The following is a 19,117-nucleotide window of genomic DNA, read 5'->3' as shown; positions in this document are numbered from 1 at the left end:
ACGCGTTCCGGTGGGACCCCAGGAAAACGCGCCGGACGCGTCGTCCGAAAAACCCGATTTCTGGCGAGGGCACCTCGAAGCTGCGATTGTCAACGTAACAAACCAAGCGATGAGCGATTACAAGCGTAACGAACCCGTTTCGGTCACCACGAATATTGTTTAAGTCTGAAATAACACCGCGCCATCACCAAGCTTGGCCGACACCAAAATCCACGGCACGCTGGGCCCCCCCTCCCCCCGCGCTCCCTGCCACCGGCGCGACCGCCATCTTTTTCAGCAGCGGTGCCGAGCGTCCAGCACTTAAGCAGGTGTGTCCCCGCTGCACACAGCGCGCGCACGCTCTCCTACAGGCCCCGTGGCTGCCTATCCACCTGCACACCCACCCCCCCCCCCGTCTCCCTCTCTTTCCCACCTCCATTCATCATCGTGTGGCAAATTGCGATTTATTTACCCCCCCCACCCACTACCAGCACCACCACCACCGGCCTAAGCTCAAATGATTTTGCATATTATCGCAGTTACCCGGGTGAAAATGTTTTTTTTCACCCCCTCCTCAAGTAAAATAAAATAAAAACTCCCATGCACGCGTAATTTTCCCGCAAAACCGTTTTTCTTCAAACAATTATTCTCCCGAGTTGCTAGGCAATGGACGGCACACACACACACACAGACACACATCGCACGAACGAAATACAAAACTTCCCTTTGGACAGAGAAATGATGATGCTGCTCATGAGCAATTATTCACAAAGGCAGGACAGCACGCGCACACACAAAGCAGGTGCTGCTGTCAGCACCACACACACACACACACCCGGCCGCCTTTGTCTCTCTCGTGGCACAATGCGCCATAAGCTCATTTTAGGCCGAGTCAAACTAGGGAGGTTCCAGGCGGCGTTCAGACAGTTTTGCCGATTGCCGTTAGGAATCGATCCACAGTTGCCGGGATCCGTAGCGCGGTGCACCAAGTGTTGTTTGCGAGCGCCTGTTAAAGGCCGGCACGGCACACGAGGGGCGGGGTGTGGTGTGCTCAGCACCATGGCTAGCCGCCTCCGTCTCCCCCTCCGCCGACCTATTACACGCCCACCACACCGGCTACTCAGAATTCAAGGAGGAATCGACCGAGTCGAGGCTCGGAACCAGTTCCGCAAGTATGACCCGGGTTGGGGGAGAGCGCTTCCCGGGTGTAAAGGGAGAGAGGGCGACATTGGCGCATGACATCCGCACAAGATCAACCACTCGCCATTGACGTTAGCCGTGGCCAGGAATCAAACTTGCTGCACTACCCCCACCCCCCGCCCGCTCCTATTCAACGACCCGCGGAGGTGATTGCGCTGTTAGCGAGCGCCTATTGAGGGCGTGCGCGAGAGCTGGCCCCAGCCTGCTTTGTCTCGCCTCCTCCCCGCAAAACTAAGATTTTATATATACACGCACACACATACACACGCACGCGCGCGCACTCGGGAACAGAGGTGCAAAACTGTCGACTCATCATATCGGGTGGCTGCTGTAATTAAGCCCCACTGCGTGTGGCTTTGCCAAGTGCCCCTGGAAGCCCCTGACGGCACCATGCGCCCGCTCAACGACTCTCTCACTCCCCTCTGGGGGAGGGAGGGCGGCAGTTAATGAGGGTGGAGCCACCTTGTACCTCTGCACCACCACGGACCGCCAGGTGTGTGCCCAACGCTCACCAAGGGACCGGGTTAGCCCGGTGTTTATTCGAGTGGTAATGCGTCCGTGAGTACGGTGTGCATGTACGTGTGCAGCGGCGGTGCAGCGGTTAGCGCGCTGCGCTATGAACCTGACCACCCGGGTTCGATTCCCGCTCACCACGGGGTCGAACCAGCGCCGGACCTTCCCCGAGGTCGACTCGGCCTTGAGAGAGTACCTGGGGGCGGTGCGCAAACATCGCCACTGTGGGGACAAAAAGGTGGTCCGTGGGGCGTTGCGCTGGCCACTCCACTCCCTCTCGCGTGCCGTTCCGGCCTTCACGTGTGCTAGCCCAACAGCACTTGCCCCGACAGCCCTGTTAAAGGCTGGTACACCACGGGGGGATCTTTGTCTCGTGTGCACGTGCTTGGGCGCATTGGTCACAGCAGCGGTTGGTGCGTCGCCGCGCGCTACGAACCCGGCGAACCGGAGAGTTCGAATGCCGCTCGCGGCCGACTTCGCCGACGAATATCCGAACCAGCGGTGCCGGGACGTTCCCCCCCCCCCCCGACGCTGCCCAGAGGTCGACTCAGCCTCAAGCGAGCACCGGGCTGCGGGTGTGTAGACATTGCCCCACCTCGGGAGGAGACAAACGCGGTGCTCTCTCTAAAAACGCGCAGCAGATGCAGCCTGTTCTGGGTCGAGTCGCGACGTCCGTTCATTTCCATCTCCGTGTGGCAGGCGCCAGCCTCCTCCGTGGGGCTTGAAGATTCCGTGACAACGGAATTACGAGCGCAACGCCGGGGCACGTCGGACGCGCCGATGCCATGGTACTCTTTTGCTAAAAATCGCCCCGGCTTTCCATGTAACAATCTATACGAGCCCCAAAATGACGACCGTGTCAGATACATGCTGCGATTATCAGTTTCATGTGTTCCACGCTGTAATTCCATTCCCGAGGAAATGACCACGAGTGCGTGATAAATGACCAAAGCGCGATAGAAAATACAATTTCCAACAGCAGGCCATAATCGCCGCACGCCGACACGCAACCCAAATGCCAAATTTGTAAATTACACACAACAACAAAAAAATCGATAGGCATAACACGACGGTTCATCGGTCTGTCCATCCCTCCCTTCTCCCCGGTTGTGTTTTTTTCTTGTCAAGTGGCGGTAAACGAAGTTACGTGGTCTTGGTGGACATTTTGACCGCGTCGCCAGAGACGGCGTCCTTTTTGTCGTCATCGTCGTCTCTTGAACGAGTTTTTAGAGATCGCCGATCGCGCGGCGGGACTGCGGTGATCCGCGACGGAGAAGCCCGAGATCTGGGCGAGTTGGTTTAGTGGAGATGGTGGCGGGGGGGGGGTGGCGTACGTCCAACCAAGCCAAGGGGCTGGGAGAGCCCGAGCAGGAATCGCATCAGACGGTGACATTTGACAAAGATGACAACATTTAGAGGATGCCACCCTCCCCCTTTTGTCAAATCGTTGCCCAATGGGAAGCCCTGAACCACACATCGCTCTTACGCAGATTAATGTAGCGCCTTCATCTAAGGCACTTTGCAACAATTATTAAATTGTACGTGGAGATGGCGATTCAAATAAAGAGCGGGGGCTATTCAATGCGGTGATGTAGATTATTAATGGTGATGATTATGGAGGACTGGTGTTTAAAGGGAGGGGTTCAGCATCAGAATCTTTAGTTATCCTGGAGACATCCAAGAGCGATGAAGACGCTCTTTTTCACAGATGCCCGATAGGGGTGGGTTGGGGTGGGGGGGGGTTTGACCAAACTCCACCACCTTGGCCAGCGTGGGTCTGGTTACAAGGAATCACTAACAATGTGGCAGTGGTAAAAACAATCAGGCTTGGGTTCAAGGGTTTCATAGCGGTGTGTTATAACCACTGTGCTACCGCTCCCACCCTAAGGTCTACATGCTTAGAAAAATACAGAGCTCTGTAATAGTCCATTTATTTTGTTGGACCAGACCAGAACTCAAGAGACCAGAAGAGGCATTTGTCAGAGTGACCCCCTCGGGGCGATGGTCTGCCAGGAGGGGACGATTAAATCGCCACGTATACTCCCGACTGGATACATTTCGCCGTGTCATTTTTTAGATTTTGGCAAACTTGGGAGCCAGATAGCGGCCTGGCTCTTGGTGCCAACGACGATTGCAGCAATTGCGGCACCGCAGTAATGACCAGGGCGGCCGCTGGATTCGAACCGCAGACCTCTGCAACAACGAGCGGCGAGGCGAGCGTGTTGTTGTTGAATTAGTCACGCAATGCTGCGCCAACCGATGCGCCACCACTCGTAACCTTAAAAGGCATTCGCTCCGCACCCACCTCCCACCCCACAAAAGACGAACGAACATCCCCTCGTATAGCCTTAGCAGACTGTTGGGGCAAGTGCTGTTAACGAGTAGCACCTATGAAGGCCGGAACGGCGGCACACAAAGGGGTGGGTGGCCAGCACCACGCCCGGCCACCTTCGTCTCCCCAGTGGCGATGTTTAAACACACTGCACCAGTGATGATGTTTAAACACACTGCACCAGTGATGATGTTTAAACACACTGCACCAGTGATGATGTTTAAACACACTGCACCAGTGATGATGTTTAAACACACTGCACCAGTGATGATGTTTAAACACACTGCACCAGGTACTCCGTTGAGGCCGAGTCAACGTTAGGGGGAAGCCCCTGGACCGGTGCAGATAACCACCACAGCTGTTGGCCATGCGCAAGAAAAATTAACTCTGGCTGCTAGGTTCATAGCGCGGCGCGCTAACCATTACACCACCGCTCTCCCCTCCACCACACTCCACCACACTGCGTCCGTTACCACTCAGCCACTGCCTTCTCTCCCCCCCCCCACACCACCTCCCAACTCTATTAACTCCCCCGCACCTCGCCCGCTGTCCGCACTTGAACCCCCCTCAAGCGCACGCCGTTGTGGATTGGACAATCAATTCCGGGCAAGACAATAACAGCGGTGCGGCGCACGTAATAGGCTCTCGCTAACAGCATTTGCGCCGGCAATCTAGGCTAGAGGATGGGGTGGGGGGGGAATAAATAAATGCATCAACAGATTGATGGATACGAGACGCTGCGTGCACGCATCTTTCCCCGCCGCCGTGTTCTCATCCTCACAATCACGGTTTGCCGAGCACAGGCCCCCCCCCCCCCCCTAAAAAAAAAGGGCCAAAATGCCAAGCGGGCAGCAACAAGCAGCACACTTTGGATGTGCGATAGACAACGGGGAAGAGTTCAGAGGAGCACGTGCGCGTGTCGTGCAAGCGCGCCCCACAGCCGGTTCAGCTCTGCACCGTATACACAGGATATAGACTCTCTCAAGACAGGCCGTGTCGGCGAGCGCCTATTTAGGCCGGGACGGCACACGAGCCAGCTGAGACCCCAAGCCCCACTGCCTTTGTCTCTTCCCCCCCCCCCCCCCACCGGATTAGGTGGTGATTTCAGGCCGAGTAGACCTAGGGGAGAATCAATCCCGATTTCAAACGATGTTGCAGCATGGCCATGCAGTACTAGAGGCGGTGTTCATAATCAGAATCAGGATATGTATTCATCATGCTGGAGGAATCTGACGAGCTACATGGTTCTTTTTCACAGATGTCCAGTGTTAGTGGGAGTGTAGCGCGGCGTGCCAACCAATCCAACGCGCACGCACACAGCACGCGACAACGCCACTGCACACGTTTACAACGATACGGTGCGGTAAACAAGACCCATCGGTTGTACGGTACTGCGATTCTACGCTCCCCGCGTCTATGCCCCGATCGGCGTGGCCAAGCGATGGCCAAACGACCGCCACGGCGACCCGCACGGCCTGGGTAGGCCCCTCGTCATCCAGCAGTGGAGTCACGACAGGGCTGCAACCTGCAGCGACAGAGCCCGTCGTCTTTGACAGCACCTGCTGAGTTACGATCATGATTGACACAAGAGCCCTCCTGGATAAGCAGAGTCGGTAAAGACACACACCCTGGGTTTCCTCACCCTCCCCCCCCCCAATATCACTTAACATTACTACAGACATACATTTTGTACGAGCTGTCAAAGAAAAAAGGTCAAACTTTACCCACGGATAAACGATAGCTTGCCGGCGCACAAGGTCCACCGACGGTCCACGCCCCTCCCCACCCCCCCCAAAATCAGCATTGGAAATTCCACATTCCCACGACAGGGACCAGTTCGTCCCGACAACAACCCCCCGTTGACCTCTCCGCGCGCAGCGAGACGCAGCGTCACCACACGGCGTTCATTGCACCAACCACCGAGACACGACGATGATGACGCCGATGATGGCGGTAACAGGCCCACCCAGCGGCGAAGTCTATCGAGTGTGCAGGCGGTGCAATCGCAGCTGTGCCCACGAGCCGCAGGGGACCCAGGCGTCTGGCAACGAAGGGGGGAGGATTGGATGGGTGGAGGGGGGCTCCCCCCCCAAACCACCCACCCGACCCTCCCGCCCCCCCATTTCACTCCTAGCACCACGGTCCACGCCAGCCACGTGAGGCCACAAAGTCCATCCTCGTTTGGATTCGAAACAATTGAAATTACATTTTTATTATTATTTTACCAGCTAAGGCCCACCGAGCCATATAGTTCTCTTTCAGAAGTGACATGGGCTTTCACAAATCATTGCTCAACGAAGTGGGCTTATCGTGGACGTGGACATTTATAGCAGCCATATACTCTGAGCGCATGATGTTGATTTTAGACTGGGAGGGGGGGAAAAACGGAAGGCCCGGAACCAAAAATTGCACGCAACCACAGGGAGAGCGACACGCAAACTCCAAATACACAGGGCGTCAGGATCGGGATCGGGATCGAACCCACGACCTCCTGAATACCAAGCGAGGGAGTTAACATCTCGCCGCTGTTGCACCCCAAAAACGCGACCCTGGAGAGTTGGAAGTCCGACCGACCGAGCTGTATTCCAGTTATAATCTACCTTAAACAACACCCGACCGACCAAATATACCATACATGTTATAACTTCCGTATGTATACGCACACACACACACGCGCAGGGTACCGCGTAGATATAAAAACCCAAACACAAAATGTGTCCACTTGAACAGTAACAAAACCACCAGCGCAAGTTGGCAGGGAGGGATGCTGGTCTGCGTAATGCTGACAATTCCACAGAGTACAACCGCTACACAGTAGTGGCGGTAGTAGCGGTAGCAGTAGTGGAAATCGTAGCAGCAGTAGCGGTCGTAGCAGCAACACCAGTAGCCAGGTAATGAATTCAGAATTGGTTCGGGTCCAAAACCGTGGGCAGTTCAAGGAATTGGCTGTGGATGATGATGGGCGGTTGGAGTCCCGGGGCTAAAAAACGCAAAGATGCCTCTTGATGACTCATCAGCTCTCTGGAGCGCACCAGAAAAAACAGGCGCGAGCACACACACTCAATCACACGTACAAAGACAAAGACCCCCCCTCCCCACCCCGGTATAGCCTCGACAGGGCTTTAGGGGCAAGTGCTGTTAGCGAGGAACAACCTATTAAGGCCTGCACGGCCCACGAGAGGGGTGCGCCGGTGGCCAGAACCGCGCCTGGCCGCCTTTGTCTCCCGAGTGGCGATGTTTTACGCGCCCCTGCCACATTACACTCGCACACGTGTGCGCACGCGCGAGCAAATACGCACAAGATGTGCGAGCATGCGCGAATACACACACACGTTCACTTATACACACACACACGTTCACTTGTACACACACCCGATGCATATACGAAACTAAGCACATGCACGTGCGTGCAAACACACGCATTACCTTGCACACACGCGGACACCAAAACAAAAACCTCCCTCCCGTACTGTAGGGACAAGTGCTGTTAGCAAGCGCCGACAAAGTCCGGCACGGTACACGAGGGGGTGGGTGGACAACACCACGCCCGGCCGCCTTTGTCTTCCCGTTGGCGATGTTTACACATCACACCGGGTACTCACTCGATGCCGAGTCGACCTAGGAGAGGCCCAGGAGCGGTTCAGATAATCGTCACCGGTGTTGGCTGTGAGCGGGAATCGAACTCGGGGTCGCCAGGTTCGTAGAGCAGCGCTAACCGCTACACCATCGCTGACCCACACACACACACATGCATGCACGCCACACATGCCACAAAACACCAACTAAAAATATAGAGGCACAAGCGTAATCAAATGCATGCACACAAACACACATGCACACCAACGCCCACACACAGACAACAATCCATGAATACACAGACATGTAGACACGTACAGAAATGCATGCATGCATGCGTGCACACACACACACACGTGGTCAGTTTACGTCACACTTACCTGCCACTCTAACTTGCCAAATACACAACAACACCAAATGTCATGCAGAACGCTCTCGCACGCAGCTCCAGTGACTACATGTGCAAGCCTTGTGTGTGTGCGATTGTGTATGTGTCTGTGCGCGTCTCCAACGTGAGAGGAGGCTCGTGAAGGACACTACTGGGCAGTTGGAGGCAGTCGCCCTCCAGCAACAACAGAGGGCAGAGGATCGACGCTCACAACAACGAGCGGAGCGCCGGGCGATTAAAATGCAGCAAGTTGGCACAGTAGGTTGGGGGGGGGTACAACCTGTGCGTCATCTCAGGTCAGCCAACCCATGGCTCCTGGGTCTGTCCCGTGACCTCCTGTCAGCGAGCCTTCAACAATTCACGGGGCTCCAAGGTGCACCTGGCCTGGCACAGGCGCCGTGGTGACGTGACCGTCACTTCGGTGGCATTTGGCGGGTGTCGGTATTCAGCGTACGGGGAGAGAGCATGTTGCCCGCCTTCAACTGGCGCTGCTGCGCTGTGACCGGAATGGTGAGAGGCACTCATCCAGCAGTGGATGAAAAAAAAACAATAGAGTGACTGTCCACGGGCATTAACATCCACAGACTTTGCTCAACGAACCACCCACACACAAACGCCGGTGCTCTCACGAGCCACACAGGCAGCAGAGCCGAGCGTTTGTTAGCGAGCACCTATTTAGGCCGGCTCAATTCAGGTGCCGGTGGGATGGGACGCACCATCAAGCCAGGCCACCTTCGTCTCCCCACACTTGCCAATGGTTTCACCCATTTAAAAGAAGGTCGAGCCGATCTAGGCAAGGCAAGGCCCAGAAAAAAAAACATTCAAAACGCGCAAATTCCCAACGACCAACGACGTGGGAACACACCACAAGTCGCACGGCGTCGCGTAACGCCGTGCGCCAATCACCGCGCCACTACCCCCCCCACCTCCCCACCATTGCGTAAAGCACCGCGGGGGTACACGGAGTGACAATCGTCGACATTTATGAAGTCCGTATGCCAGAGAGTTTGCTATCTTGCAGCCTCGAGATCACGTGAGGTCTTGCCCAGGCGTGTGGGGACAAGCAAGAGCCACGGGGGGCAATTTCGACTCTCGATCCAAAGTTCCCATGGTCCGGTAACGCGCGCCAACAAGCACCTCCTCCGATTAGGCACCGTCGGCTACGTACGGTGCGAAAGAAGTTCAACGTACGTGCGACGGACTCGCCCCAGAAGAGGGGACGTTAATTTTCCGGGGGGGTGGGGGGGGGCAAATGTCACCCTCCGTACGTTGCGGGTTGTACAGATTGTTGTACTGTGCTTCTATGCTCCCGTGTGCCAAGTTTGCCCGCACTGGCCAGCGCCGAGAGGTGTGGTCAAATAACCCCCCCACCACCACGAGTCACATGGCGCAGTGGCCCTCATCCAGCAGTGGATTGACAAAGAGGTCGCACACGAAAGTTGGACATTCCACACCCAAAGTCTCCAAGGGTTCTCTTATTGGCAAAAGGAGCAGCCCTGCAACTGTTTGCTCACGCCTCTGCTGACAGAAGGGCCTCCGGCCAGAGGGAGCTCTTGAGAGCACCTGGCAGAGAAAAACTTGGCCTACTCTTCCACGGTGACCGGACGTCTTGGGAGGAGGTGGCAGCAACCCACACACTTTACCCAACCGCACCCCAAAGTGGGTTGGGGGATTTAAGGAATTAGTTTCAACCGCCGTGCCGGTTAGATGGTACAACACAGGGCGGGGCTTTGACCTGCAAGTCCAGGGTGTTGACCATGACACCACAGCAGCTCCGCAAAGCGGATGCAGATCACGAACGCATCGGTGGTGGACAATGATGGAAAGGTCAGGCGAAGGCGTCTCTCCCCCTCGCTCAATCCCACGCGGCACGGTTGTTAACCCCCCGACGGCGGCGCAGAGCCAGGCGGTGGAAATTCCACATTCCCATGGCAAGCAAGCATCGCGATTTCTCTCCATTTCTCCCTGTATGGACCACCAACACGGTTGACTTGGCCACGAGGCGGTACTCGTTTTATCAACCCCACTTGGGGATGATGGTTCGAGTCGGAGCGGGATTCGAGTTCGGAGCCTTAGCGATTTGCGAGTCAAAGCATTCCTTGGCACAAAAGTGGCTTTCCAAACTAATTATAATCAAGGCTCGCATTCCATCGCTGTTATACAACACACGCAAGGGCGCTTAACCACCATCAGCCCCGGCGTGTCGTATACACGGGCGACAGAAATGACTGGATATCACGATCCGATTTGTTGCTGACCACGTGCATCTCAGTAGTCGGTGGAAGTGCATAACAAAAATGCATCGATTCAACGTTGAGTTTGTTGTTTGTTTGTTTAAGCCTGTGATGCACGCATTACAATACAAGGGTAATTGGATTTTCAATTCAGAAATGCGAGTTGTGTGTGTGTGGGGGGGCTTTCACTTGGCCACTTACAGTCACGAACGGCCCATACGATTAACCGCAATGATCAAGTGACAATAGATTATTATTGAATGGAATGATCGCGACCTTGAATCGTGACAATTAATTTAATTGCTGCGATTAAGGGGGCAGGGGGGTGTAAATGATCACGGCTCTATTAGCCAGATGTCCTTAACTTTCTCCTATCCGCATTCCAAAAAAAATGTATAAACATCGCTCACTCCGATAATCGCCAAATTTTATTAACGCGCTGACGTACACAAGGGGTAGCGCGATCGAATAATAATTAACAAAAAACTACACTGGGGCGGCATTATCAAAGTGGAATAGCAATCATTATTTGTCCCCCCCCGCCCCCAATATAAAAAATAAAATGCGAATTTCACAAACCGCAAGTCCCTCAAAATATGCGCGGTTGAGGTTCGGGAGAGTGAGAGAGAGAGCGCGAGAAAGTGCCAGAAAGAGCGAGAAGGCGAGCGAGAGAGAGAGTGTGAGAAGAGGGAGTGAGCGAGAGAGAGCCAGCGAGAGAGAGAGAGGGCGCGCGTTTGATGGGTGTGGTGGAAGCACCCATAATCGGCCTCGAGGCATCACCACTCACTCTGCATCAGGGGTCGCAACCGGGTACCCGATACCCGTACCCTACCCGATACCCGGCTACTCGTACCCGGCCGGGTACGGGTAGCCGTTTGCGACCCTGGTGCGGCCGGGTACGGGTACGGGGTAGGCCGTGAGTCACTAGTGAGTCACCGTTTGTCACTCATTTCGGGTAGGGTACGGGTAGGGAACGGGTACCCGTACCCGGCCGGGTACGGGTACCCTTTTGCGACCCTGGTGCAGCCGGGTACGGGTAAGGAATCAAAACCCGTTTGCGACCTCTGCTCTGCATTGGGACAACGATGACCGTCACCCTCATCATCAGCAGCAGCAGCAACAGCCTTGATCTATCCAATGCTGGATGAAGGCCTCTACCCCCTCCCACCTCAACCCCCCACCCCAGCACCGTCGCCCCTTCTCACGATCTCGCGACGGATGTGCCACTCCACCGAAGCACCCGGGGCACGGGGAGCCGCCGATCCCCTCGCTCCAGACATCCTCCTCTGGGACACGTTCCACTACTTGGCTGCCACTCCGGGCATTATCCGGCCAATAACCCTTCCAGCGACGCGTCCTCTCTCGCTCTATCCGAGCCCACTTGCTTTAACAGTCTGAATGATGTCGTTAACCTTACATCTACATTGAAAACTAATTTCTTTCCAACTGCTTTTTTTGCGTTTGTCGCAATTTCCCCGCACCTCCGATTAGCACGGTTGGCTACGTACGGTGAAAAAGAAGTTCACACTACATTCATGCAGTAATTTTAGCTGTGACGGTCCCACCTGATGACGGAGGACTTGTGTTGCCTCCGAAACGTCGTGATTTATTATTTTATTTCTATTATTACTTCTATTAATTTTATTTTAATTTTTTACCTACGTGACTTTACCGAAAAAGCCTAAGAGTATAATACATTCATACATTAACCGGAATATATTCCCGAAACCATCATCTCTCCATCTATACAATGTATAAATGCAGCACTTATTTCATACCGTACGCATACAACCGTGCTAATCGGAGGTGCGAGAGAGAGATAGGTTTGTGGAGGAGGTGGATAAGTAGGTGGTGGCGTGGATTGATAGGGTTAGTCAAAAAACACAGACTTCTGGGTGGGCAGGTGGGTACGTAGTTGAGTGACAAGGTATGGAGCCAGCTAAGTCACCAGCTGGGTAGACAGAGGACAAGGGAGATTTACGCACAGGAGAAAATCCCATTGTCAAAAATAATTTCAGAATGTGTCACTTATTTAACGTCAACTCAATTTGGCAAAATAATAACTCCTTACAAAACGTGATGATGAAGCAGCTACAATTTCGACCCACAAATAATATCCTATTCAATTTATCTCGAGTAATTCTGAATAATGTAACTTCATTAAAAACACACACTACATTTGTGTTGCCTCCGATTAAATTCACCCACAATGCACTCATTCTCGTCAGACCTCAGAGGCCAAGCAGGATTGAGCCTGGACAGCGCTAGGATGTGCGACCTCAAAATGTACAAACAGGTTGGCATGGGGATGTGTGGGAACTAGGTGCAACATAAACCCATTATTGTACCGTACTTCTACGCACCTCACGTTTACCAACAAGCACCACACGAGGAGGCACTCATCCAGCAGTGGAGTGGCAAAAGTGCTGTGTGTGAAATCGAGGGAGGCACACACCGAATCACGCAATTAAAACAGGCGCCGTGACTCCGCCTATAGCCGCGAGGTGGACTGAACCTCTTTTAAGAATCGATACCAACTCACAGAGCAGCCCCCCCTCCACCAGCCAACCCCTTCACCATGATAAACACCGCGTAGAGCCACAGGCACACATCTGTATAAAAAGCCCTCTGTGTTTACTGTGGGCCCACAAGGGAGCGCTGTGCCTACCGTGACATTATATAACACTTTGGCAGCTAGCACATTTAATATTAGCTTACTCTGAGCTCTTTTATCCACGCACAAACACGCACTCGTACAAAAGAGAATTGGCACCTTAGCACTGGACTTAATACACAAACATAAGAGACCCATAAAACACTCCCCGATGTTCACATAAAATTACACTTTCTCTATACCACGCACCTATATACCATCGTAGTCTTCCTGGACTCACCAGGTTGTGCTCATTGTATGCACCCTGGAGGAACTAATTTATGCCATGACGATGATGATAATAATGTTTATAAGACTCATAACAACCCTGCCTTGGTGTTGAACTCATTTCGCTCGTAAAATCCAGCTCTACCTCTTCTAAGGCAAAGAGAGAGAGAGGAGCAACTAACAAATGGCTCGACGTGCGGGAGTGTGCAATAACATTCGCATCACAATTACACTTTCACTTGCAATTAAACTCTCAATAGGCGTTTTAGGGTTTGACGCATCATAGCGCGGTAGTGGTAACTTTCTCAAGGATAACCACCAGCCCCTGGTTCAGGACTAAAGCTACAAAAAAATGTATCTAATCACAATACTTTCCTGATGATGCAAACTTGGATGGGCCTCCGCTAGAGGGGAGCTCTTGAGAGCCTCCTGTAGAGGGGATATGAGTCCTACCTGGCGAGGCATCTCGATAACAGTGGAAGTACGCACACACTTCACCCCACCAGACGCAAGCTGCTGATCAATGAATTGATGATGAAGCCATCGTCACTGGTTTATTTCCCCCATCGTTTCAACTTCCCGAGGCCGGGGAGATGGAATCGGAAAATAACTAAAATGTATCAACTATTTTTTTTCATTTTACCAGGTTTAGGCCCACTGAGCTACAGAGCTCGGTTTCAGAAGCGACCTGGCCACAAATGATAACTCAACGAAGTGGCTTATCACGTGGAAATGTATCGCAGCCAAACACTCTAAACGCGTGTTGTGACTCTAAATGTGGAGGGGAAAAACCGGAGGACCCAAAGTTAAATCCACGCGACCACAGGGAGAGAGTGCGACATGCAAACTCCAAATATACAATCTAGATTTGGAAATAAACACATATACAGGCATCAGGGTCGGAATAGAACTCACGACCTCCTGTACAAACAGGCGAGGTAGTCAACATCCCACCACTGTGGCGTCTTAGGACGGATTTCCAAAGTATATTGCATCTCCATGGCCTGATGTGAATTTCAGTTAAGTCGGTGTATGATGTACCGTCACCATCATCATCAGCATCATCGCCGTCGTTACAATTAATGTTCTGCAGGCAGGTGAAAGGGCTTGTAACATGTTGAGTTTGCACTCTAACCAGTACCAAGTTCAGTGCGCAAACCGCGACAACCACAGCAGCATCCACTTCATCAAGAATGGCAACGCAACTTTACATTCGGCATATCTCATTGGCAGCCAAGGGATGGAACGCGTCCCAGAGGGCGTCCGTGCACCGAGGAGATGGAGCGATGAAAGCAGTCTGTGTGCACGTGCCACGTGGGGGGGGGGGGGGGGTATGACGCTGCAGGATATTGAGAAGTGGGGGCTCTTTCATCTAGCGGTGGATTGACCATGGCTGCTGATGATGAACATCACATAGCCAAGTGTAATATTGTTAATAGCAGCTCAGGATAGCGGGTCACATCAGAATCAGAAATATTTAATTATACTGGAGGAATCCGACGAGCTATGAAGCTCTTTTTCACAGATGCCCAGTAGGGACCGGGTCAGAACATTGCAAAAAAAACAGTACCAGAAAAAAACATGATAAAAGTGCAAAGTACAAGAAAAAGAAAACCACGTCACAGCCTAAAACACAATCACGTCACAGTCTAAAAACAACCACGTCACAGCCAATACGGTGTCTCAACACGTCACAGCCTAAAACACAATCACGTCACAGTCTAAAAACAACCACGTCACAGCCAATACGGTGTCTCAACACGTCACAGCCTAAAACACAATCACGTCACAGTCTAAAAACAACCACGTCACAGCCAATACGGTGTCTCAACACGTCACAGCCTAAAACACAATCACGTCACAGTCTAAAAACAACCACGTCACAGCCAATCCCGCTTGTCCGAACATTATCCGCAATCTATTCTCACGCGTAACCCGTCCCCGTCCGTGTGTCATTCATTGATTACATAAGCCCTCTCTCGCTCGCTCTCCCTCTTCATTAAGCGACTGTACATAATCCGTAATGCGTGAATGGCGGGGAGTGCGAATTACGTCGGGTCAAATTACACTTGCTCAATCTATTACAACCACTGCGCTACCGGAGAGAATACTGCTCCTGCTTTGGGCCAAGACAAACACAACATATTCCATAAACATATCGAGTGCGATCGTGCACGATTTATGTTTACCCAAGCGGAGGTCTTACACCGGTCTCTGGGTTTGTTCGGCAGTCCGAATGGGATTCGGCGCAGTTAGCATCTCACAGCCTTTCGCGTGTGTGGTGGGATAAAGTGTCAAGGACTCCCTCGCCTCCACGACTGATCAAGGCCAACATACCCTCCAGGGTTTTTGGTCCACGTCGATTCGTCCGCAGTGCGGTGTCGTGGCAGGGCAGCATCTCTACCAAGCTTCAAGCCAATGGAGTCAAATGGCATAATCATCATCACCACAAACCAGCATTTGTTTCGCAAGCCTTGCTCTGTTGAGAAGACCCACAAGGTCAAAAACCGGTCCAGAGTTTGCTTATATTTCCTTAAACCCATAATGCTCAATATCAACGCAAAATGGGTTTATGTACCCATGATGTGAGGTCGATCTTAAACTACGTCATTCATTGCTCTAGCCAGGTTGAATTGCACCTACGTGAAATTGTAAATCCGGTTACTCGTGACAAATCTATTAGCTCAGGCAATAACCCAGCTTAACATATATTAATGCTGTTGACATATATGCGTAAAAAGCATGACGTCAGCAACACTTTTCACGGCCAGAATAATTGATAACCGATTATTATGCCGTTGTCAGTGTAAACATGTCAAAAAATGAACACGCCAAAAGTTGCTGTGCAAGCCAAAAAGTTATTACACCGTCTATCAGCAACGTGTGGGTTTGCTGCATGATGTCCAAGGTTGCTGCTGTAGCTGCCGTGATATGGAAAACGTGATTCGTGTTTGTTTGGTTTGTTGCTGGATGGTATTACCTTCAACGTGATTGCGGGATATAAATTGTTGCTGTGATATGGAACGTGAAGTTGCGGCTCTCTGCTGTGTTAAGTTCACGGGTTGGGTTTTTTTTGGTTGCCGTGATACACAAATGCCAAAAAAGCTGGTGTTTGCTGCACTGCACCACGGTCAGACGTTGTCGTAGTATGCGAACAGTGGGGTTAAGGTTGTGTTGAAAACACGTCACGTTTATTTTGTTTAACCAGATGAGAACCCCAAGAGAGCATGGTAGATAGACAGCGTCTCATTTGCAAAAAAAAAGTGACCCGAGTCAGCAAAAATACATCGATGTGTGTGTCATGTGCCAGCCTGCTGTTGATGTGATACGCAAAAGGTGGTTGCTGTTGTTGCTGTATTAAGTCCACCGTTATCGCTGCGATGTGCAGAACGTGCCTGTTTGTGCCGAAAATTAAGCCGAAGGCGTGCTGCTGTCTTGTCAACGAATCAGAATCTCTATTTATTCTGGAGAAATCCGATGAGCTATTAAGCTCTTTGTCCCAGGTGCCCGACCGGTAACGATGACAGCGGCAAGCAGCAGCCGACTCTGCCCTCTGTCTGCCGCTGCGTAATGCACCCCCCCACCCAGCCCCCCACCCCCGTGTTAGTAGTATTCTACTGCGTAGCGTTTTCACCCACCTGGGTGGACCCAACGCACACGCCCATGACAATGTTATACAGCCATCTAGAGCCTCTAGAGAGAAGCTACTCACTTGCATGTGTGTGTGCGTGCGTGCCACGACCATCCTGACCAGGGGAACGTTGGGGTGGGGGGGAGATGTCACATTGGCTAGCGCGATGCACTACGAACCAGGCGCACACTGGGTTCGATTTCCGCTCGCGGCCAACACCGGTGACGATTCTTTACACAGGCCCTGGGGCCTCCCCGCTAAGTCAACTCAGCCTCAAAATTAGTAGCTGGTGGGGAAGACAAAGGCGGCCGAGCGTGGTGTTTGGCCACCCACCTTCATATGCGCTCGCTGACAGCACTTGCCCCAAGAGCCTGTCAAAGGCTATACACGGGGGGGGACCTTTGTCAACCCGCCTGAGTTAGATCCCTACCCATGGACACGTATCCCACCCCCCGCACCCCCCAACATCACAACAACGCGTGTGGGCAAGACTTAGGTAGACTCGGCCTGAACAAAAAATGCGCAACCTCTTGGTTGCAGCGATGCGTTCGGATTGCAAAGAACGCGTACGAGAAAGACAAAGGCGGTCGGGCGTGGGGGGTGGAGTGTTTGTCCCGGAAACACCACCTTCTGACCATATACAAATTTTTAAATAGATTTCGCTCACATAAGCACAGTCAATGATTATACGATGCCACGGCGCAGAGTCCAACTTTGACGTCCCACGATTTGCATAGCGCAGAGCAAAAAAAACCATTAGCAATGCAAGAATTAAAACAATGTTCTAACGCAGCTGCTACAAAACATGACATAGCGAATACCTGTTCCACACACACAGAACATGACAGTGGACGACTTTGGCGCAACAGCTGCGGGCGAATGAATAATTCTTTTCGGTTCACAAATTTTAAAAAAAGGAGAAAAAAAAACTTGATAATTGTTGCGGCAACTTTCACAACGCGGCGATTTGTGGCAATTTCTCTAAAAAGATCATTACTTTTTTTTTAACGAAACTTAAGCGCGTTATCGTTGACAGCCGAGCGCCAAAGTCTTCAGCAGAAAAGCGAATGGCAGGCAGTGGATTATACAAATCGTGTACTGTATTGATCCGCACAGTCAACACAGCAAACGTTGCCTATGATTTACCTAGACAAACAAGACCTCCTCGGTAACTTGATATATTTAAAAAAAAACACACACACACCGCGGCTTATAGACTATATTATCAATAAACATGGCCATGATGTCCTCACGATCACGATGTTCTTGACGACGGAGATACGAGCGATGTGATAAGTGACAGCAGAGCAATCGTTGCATTTATCTTGCGTCAAGAACGGATGAAAACGTCTAGAAATGTGATGATGATACCGATGACAGCTGGTGGTGATGGTCTCTCATGCGATGGTGTCTATATGGCGATGGTGTTAATGTTGTCGAGATCGGTCTGTGGTGGGTTGGAGGTGGTGTTGATGAACTCACGGGATGCGCTTGAGCTCGCGAGGTGGAGGGAGGTTGATAATGATTCTACTCCGACATTGGCGAGAAGGAAACTTTGACGACTGTCCCTTGAATCTTCTAACTCATTCCCAACTCAAGTCACAACGCGCGCACCAGTCTTGCCCCCCCCCCCCGCCGCTACACAACCCTCGGCTGCACCCCCCCCCCCTCCTTTGCCTTCCTCGTTGTATCAACCCCTTGTGTCTCGCCGTTTGTCCCGTCTACCTCGTCTATCTGGTCCGTCCGCTTGTCCTCTTGCAGAGTCTCTCAGGCGAAGTCCACGCGACTTGTGATCGCAGTGGGCAGGGTGACGGCGCCTTTTATACCGATAGCCCAACCCCGCACGCGCGAGGGGGGGCGTGTCTCGCGGAGCCGGATTGACCAATCGCGATTCATGGGTGTTGCCGCTCGGTTTGACCGGTGTCCAATGAGAGCTGTGGATTGATAAAGGAAACGCCCCCCCCCCCACCTTCCTTTTAGCTCCGCCCACAAAATACGCCCCACCCCCACCCCCCTCGGAGCTGGACCACGCCTCTCCCCCAATGACGCACTTAATGATTGAGTCGCAGATGAAGACGCGGGCTCAAGCTTAGAAGTGTCCACATTATTAACTCATTAACTTTAAACTATAAAAAACATTTTATTTCACCAGGTAAGGCCCCACCTGAGCTATGTAGCTATTTTTCAGCAGCGATCTGGCTTTCGCAAATGATACATCAACGAAGTGACAGTGTGGAGCGGTGGCGCAGTAGTTAGCGCACTGGATGATCACGTGGAAATGTATAACAGCCAAATACCATCAACGCACATGGCGAGGAAAACCAGAGGACCCGGATTTAAAATAAAACACGCGACCACAGGGAGAGAGAGATAGAGTAACGCA

At 52.3% G+C, this 19,117-nt stretch overlaps 1 protein-coding gene across 2 annotated transcripts in view; it reads right to left on the bottom strand.

Annotated features, from left to right (window-relative positions):
- Positions 1-18,517, bottom strand: part of LOC144729611 (uncharacterized) — a 76,927-nt gene extending 58,410 nt beyond the window's left edge. Inside the window, exon 1 of one of the 2 annotated variants that reach the window (XM_078609993.1) lies at positions 18,460-18,517. The gene's annotated coding sequence lies outside the window, so the exon portion shown is untranslated. Of the gene's footprint in view, positions 1-18,216; positions 18,356-18,459 lie in introns of those variants that run through there. The other variant, XM_078609992.1, reaches the window with a different exon arrangement.
- Positions 18,518-19,117: the final 600 nt, after the last annotated feature.

This window comes from Lampetra planeri, chromosome 33 (genome assembly GCF_965212315.1).
Source record: "Lampetra planeri chromosome 33, kcLamPlan1.2.h2, whole genome shotgun sequence".
NCBI lineage: Eukaryota > Metazoa > Chordata > Hyperoartia > Petromyzontiformes > Petromyzontidae > Lampetra > Lampetra planeri.
Note: the sequence above shows the minus strand (reverse complement) of the source record. Positions and strands in the feature narration are given on the sequence as shown.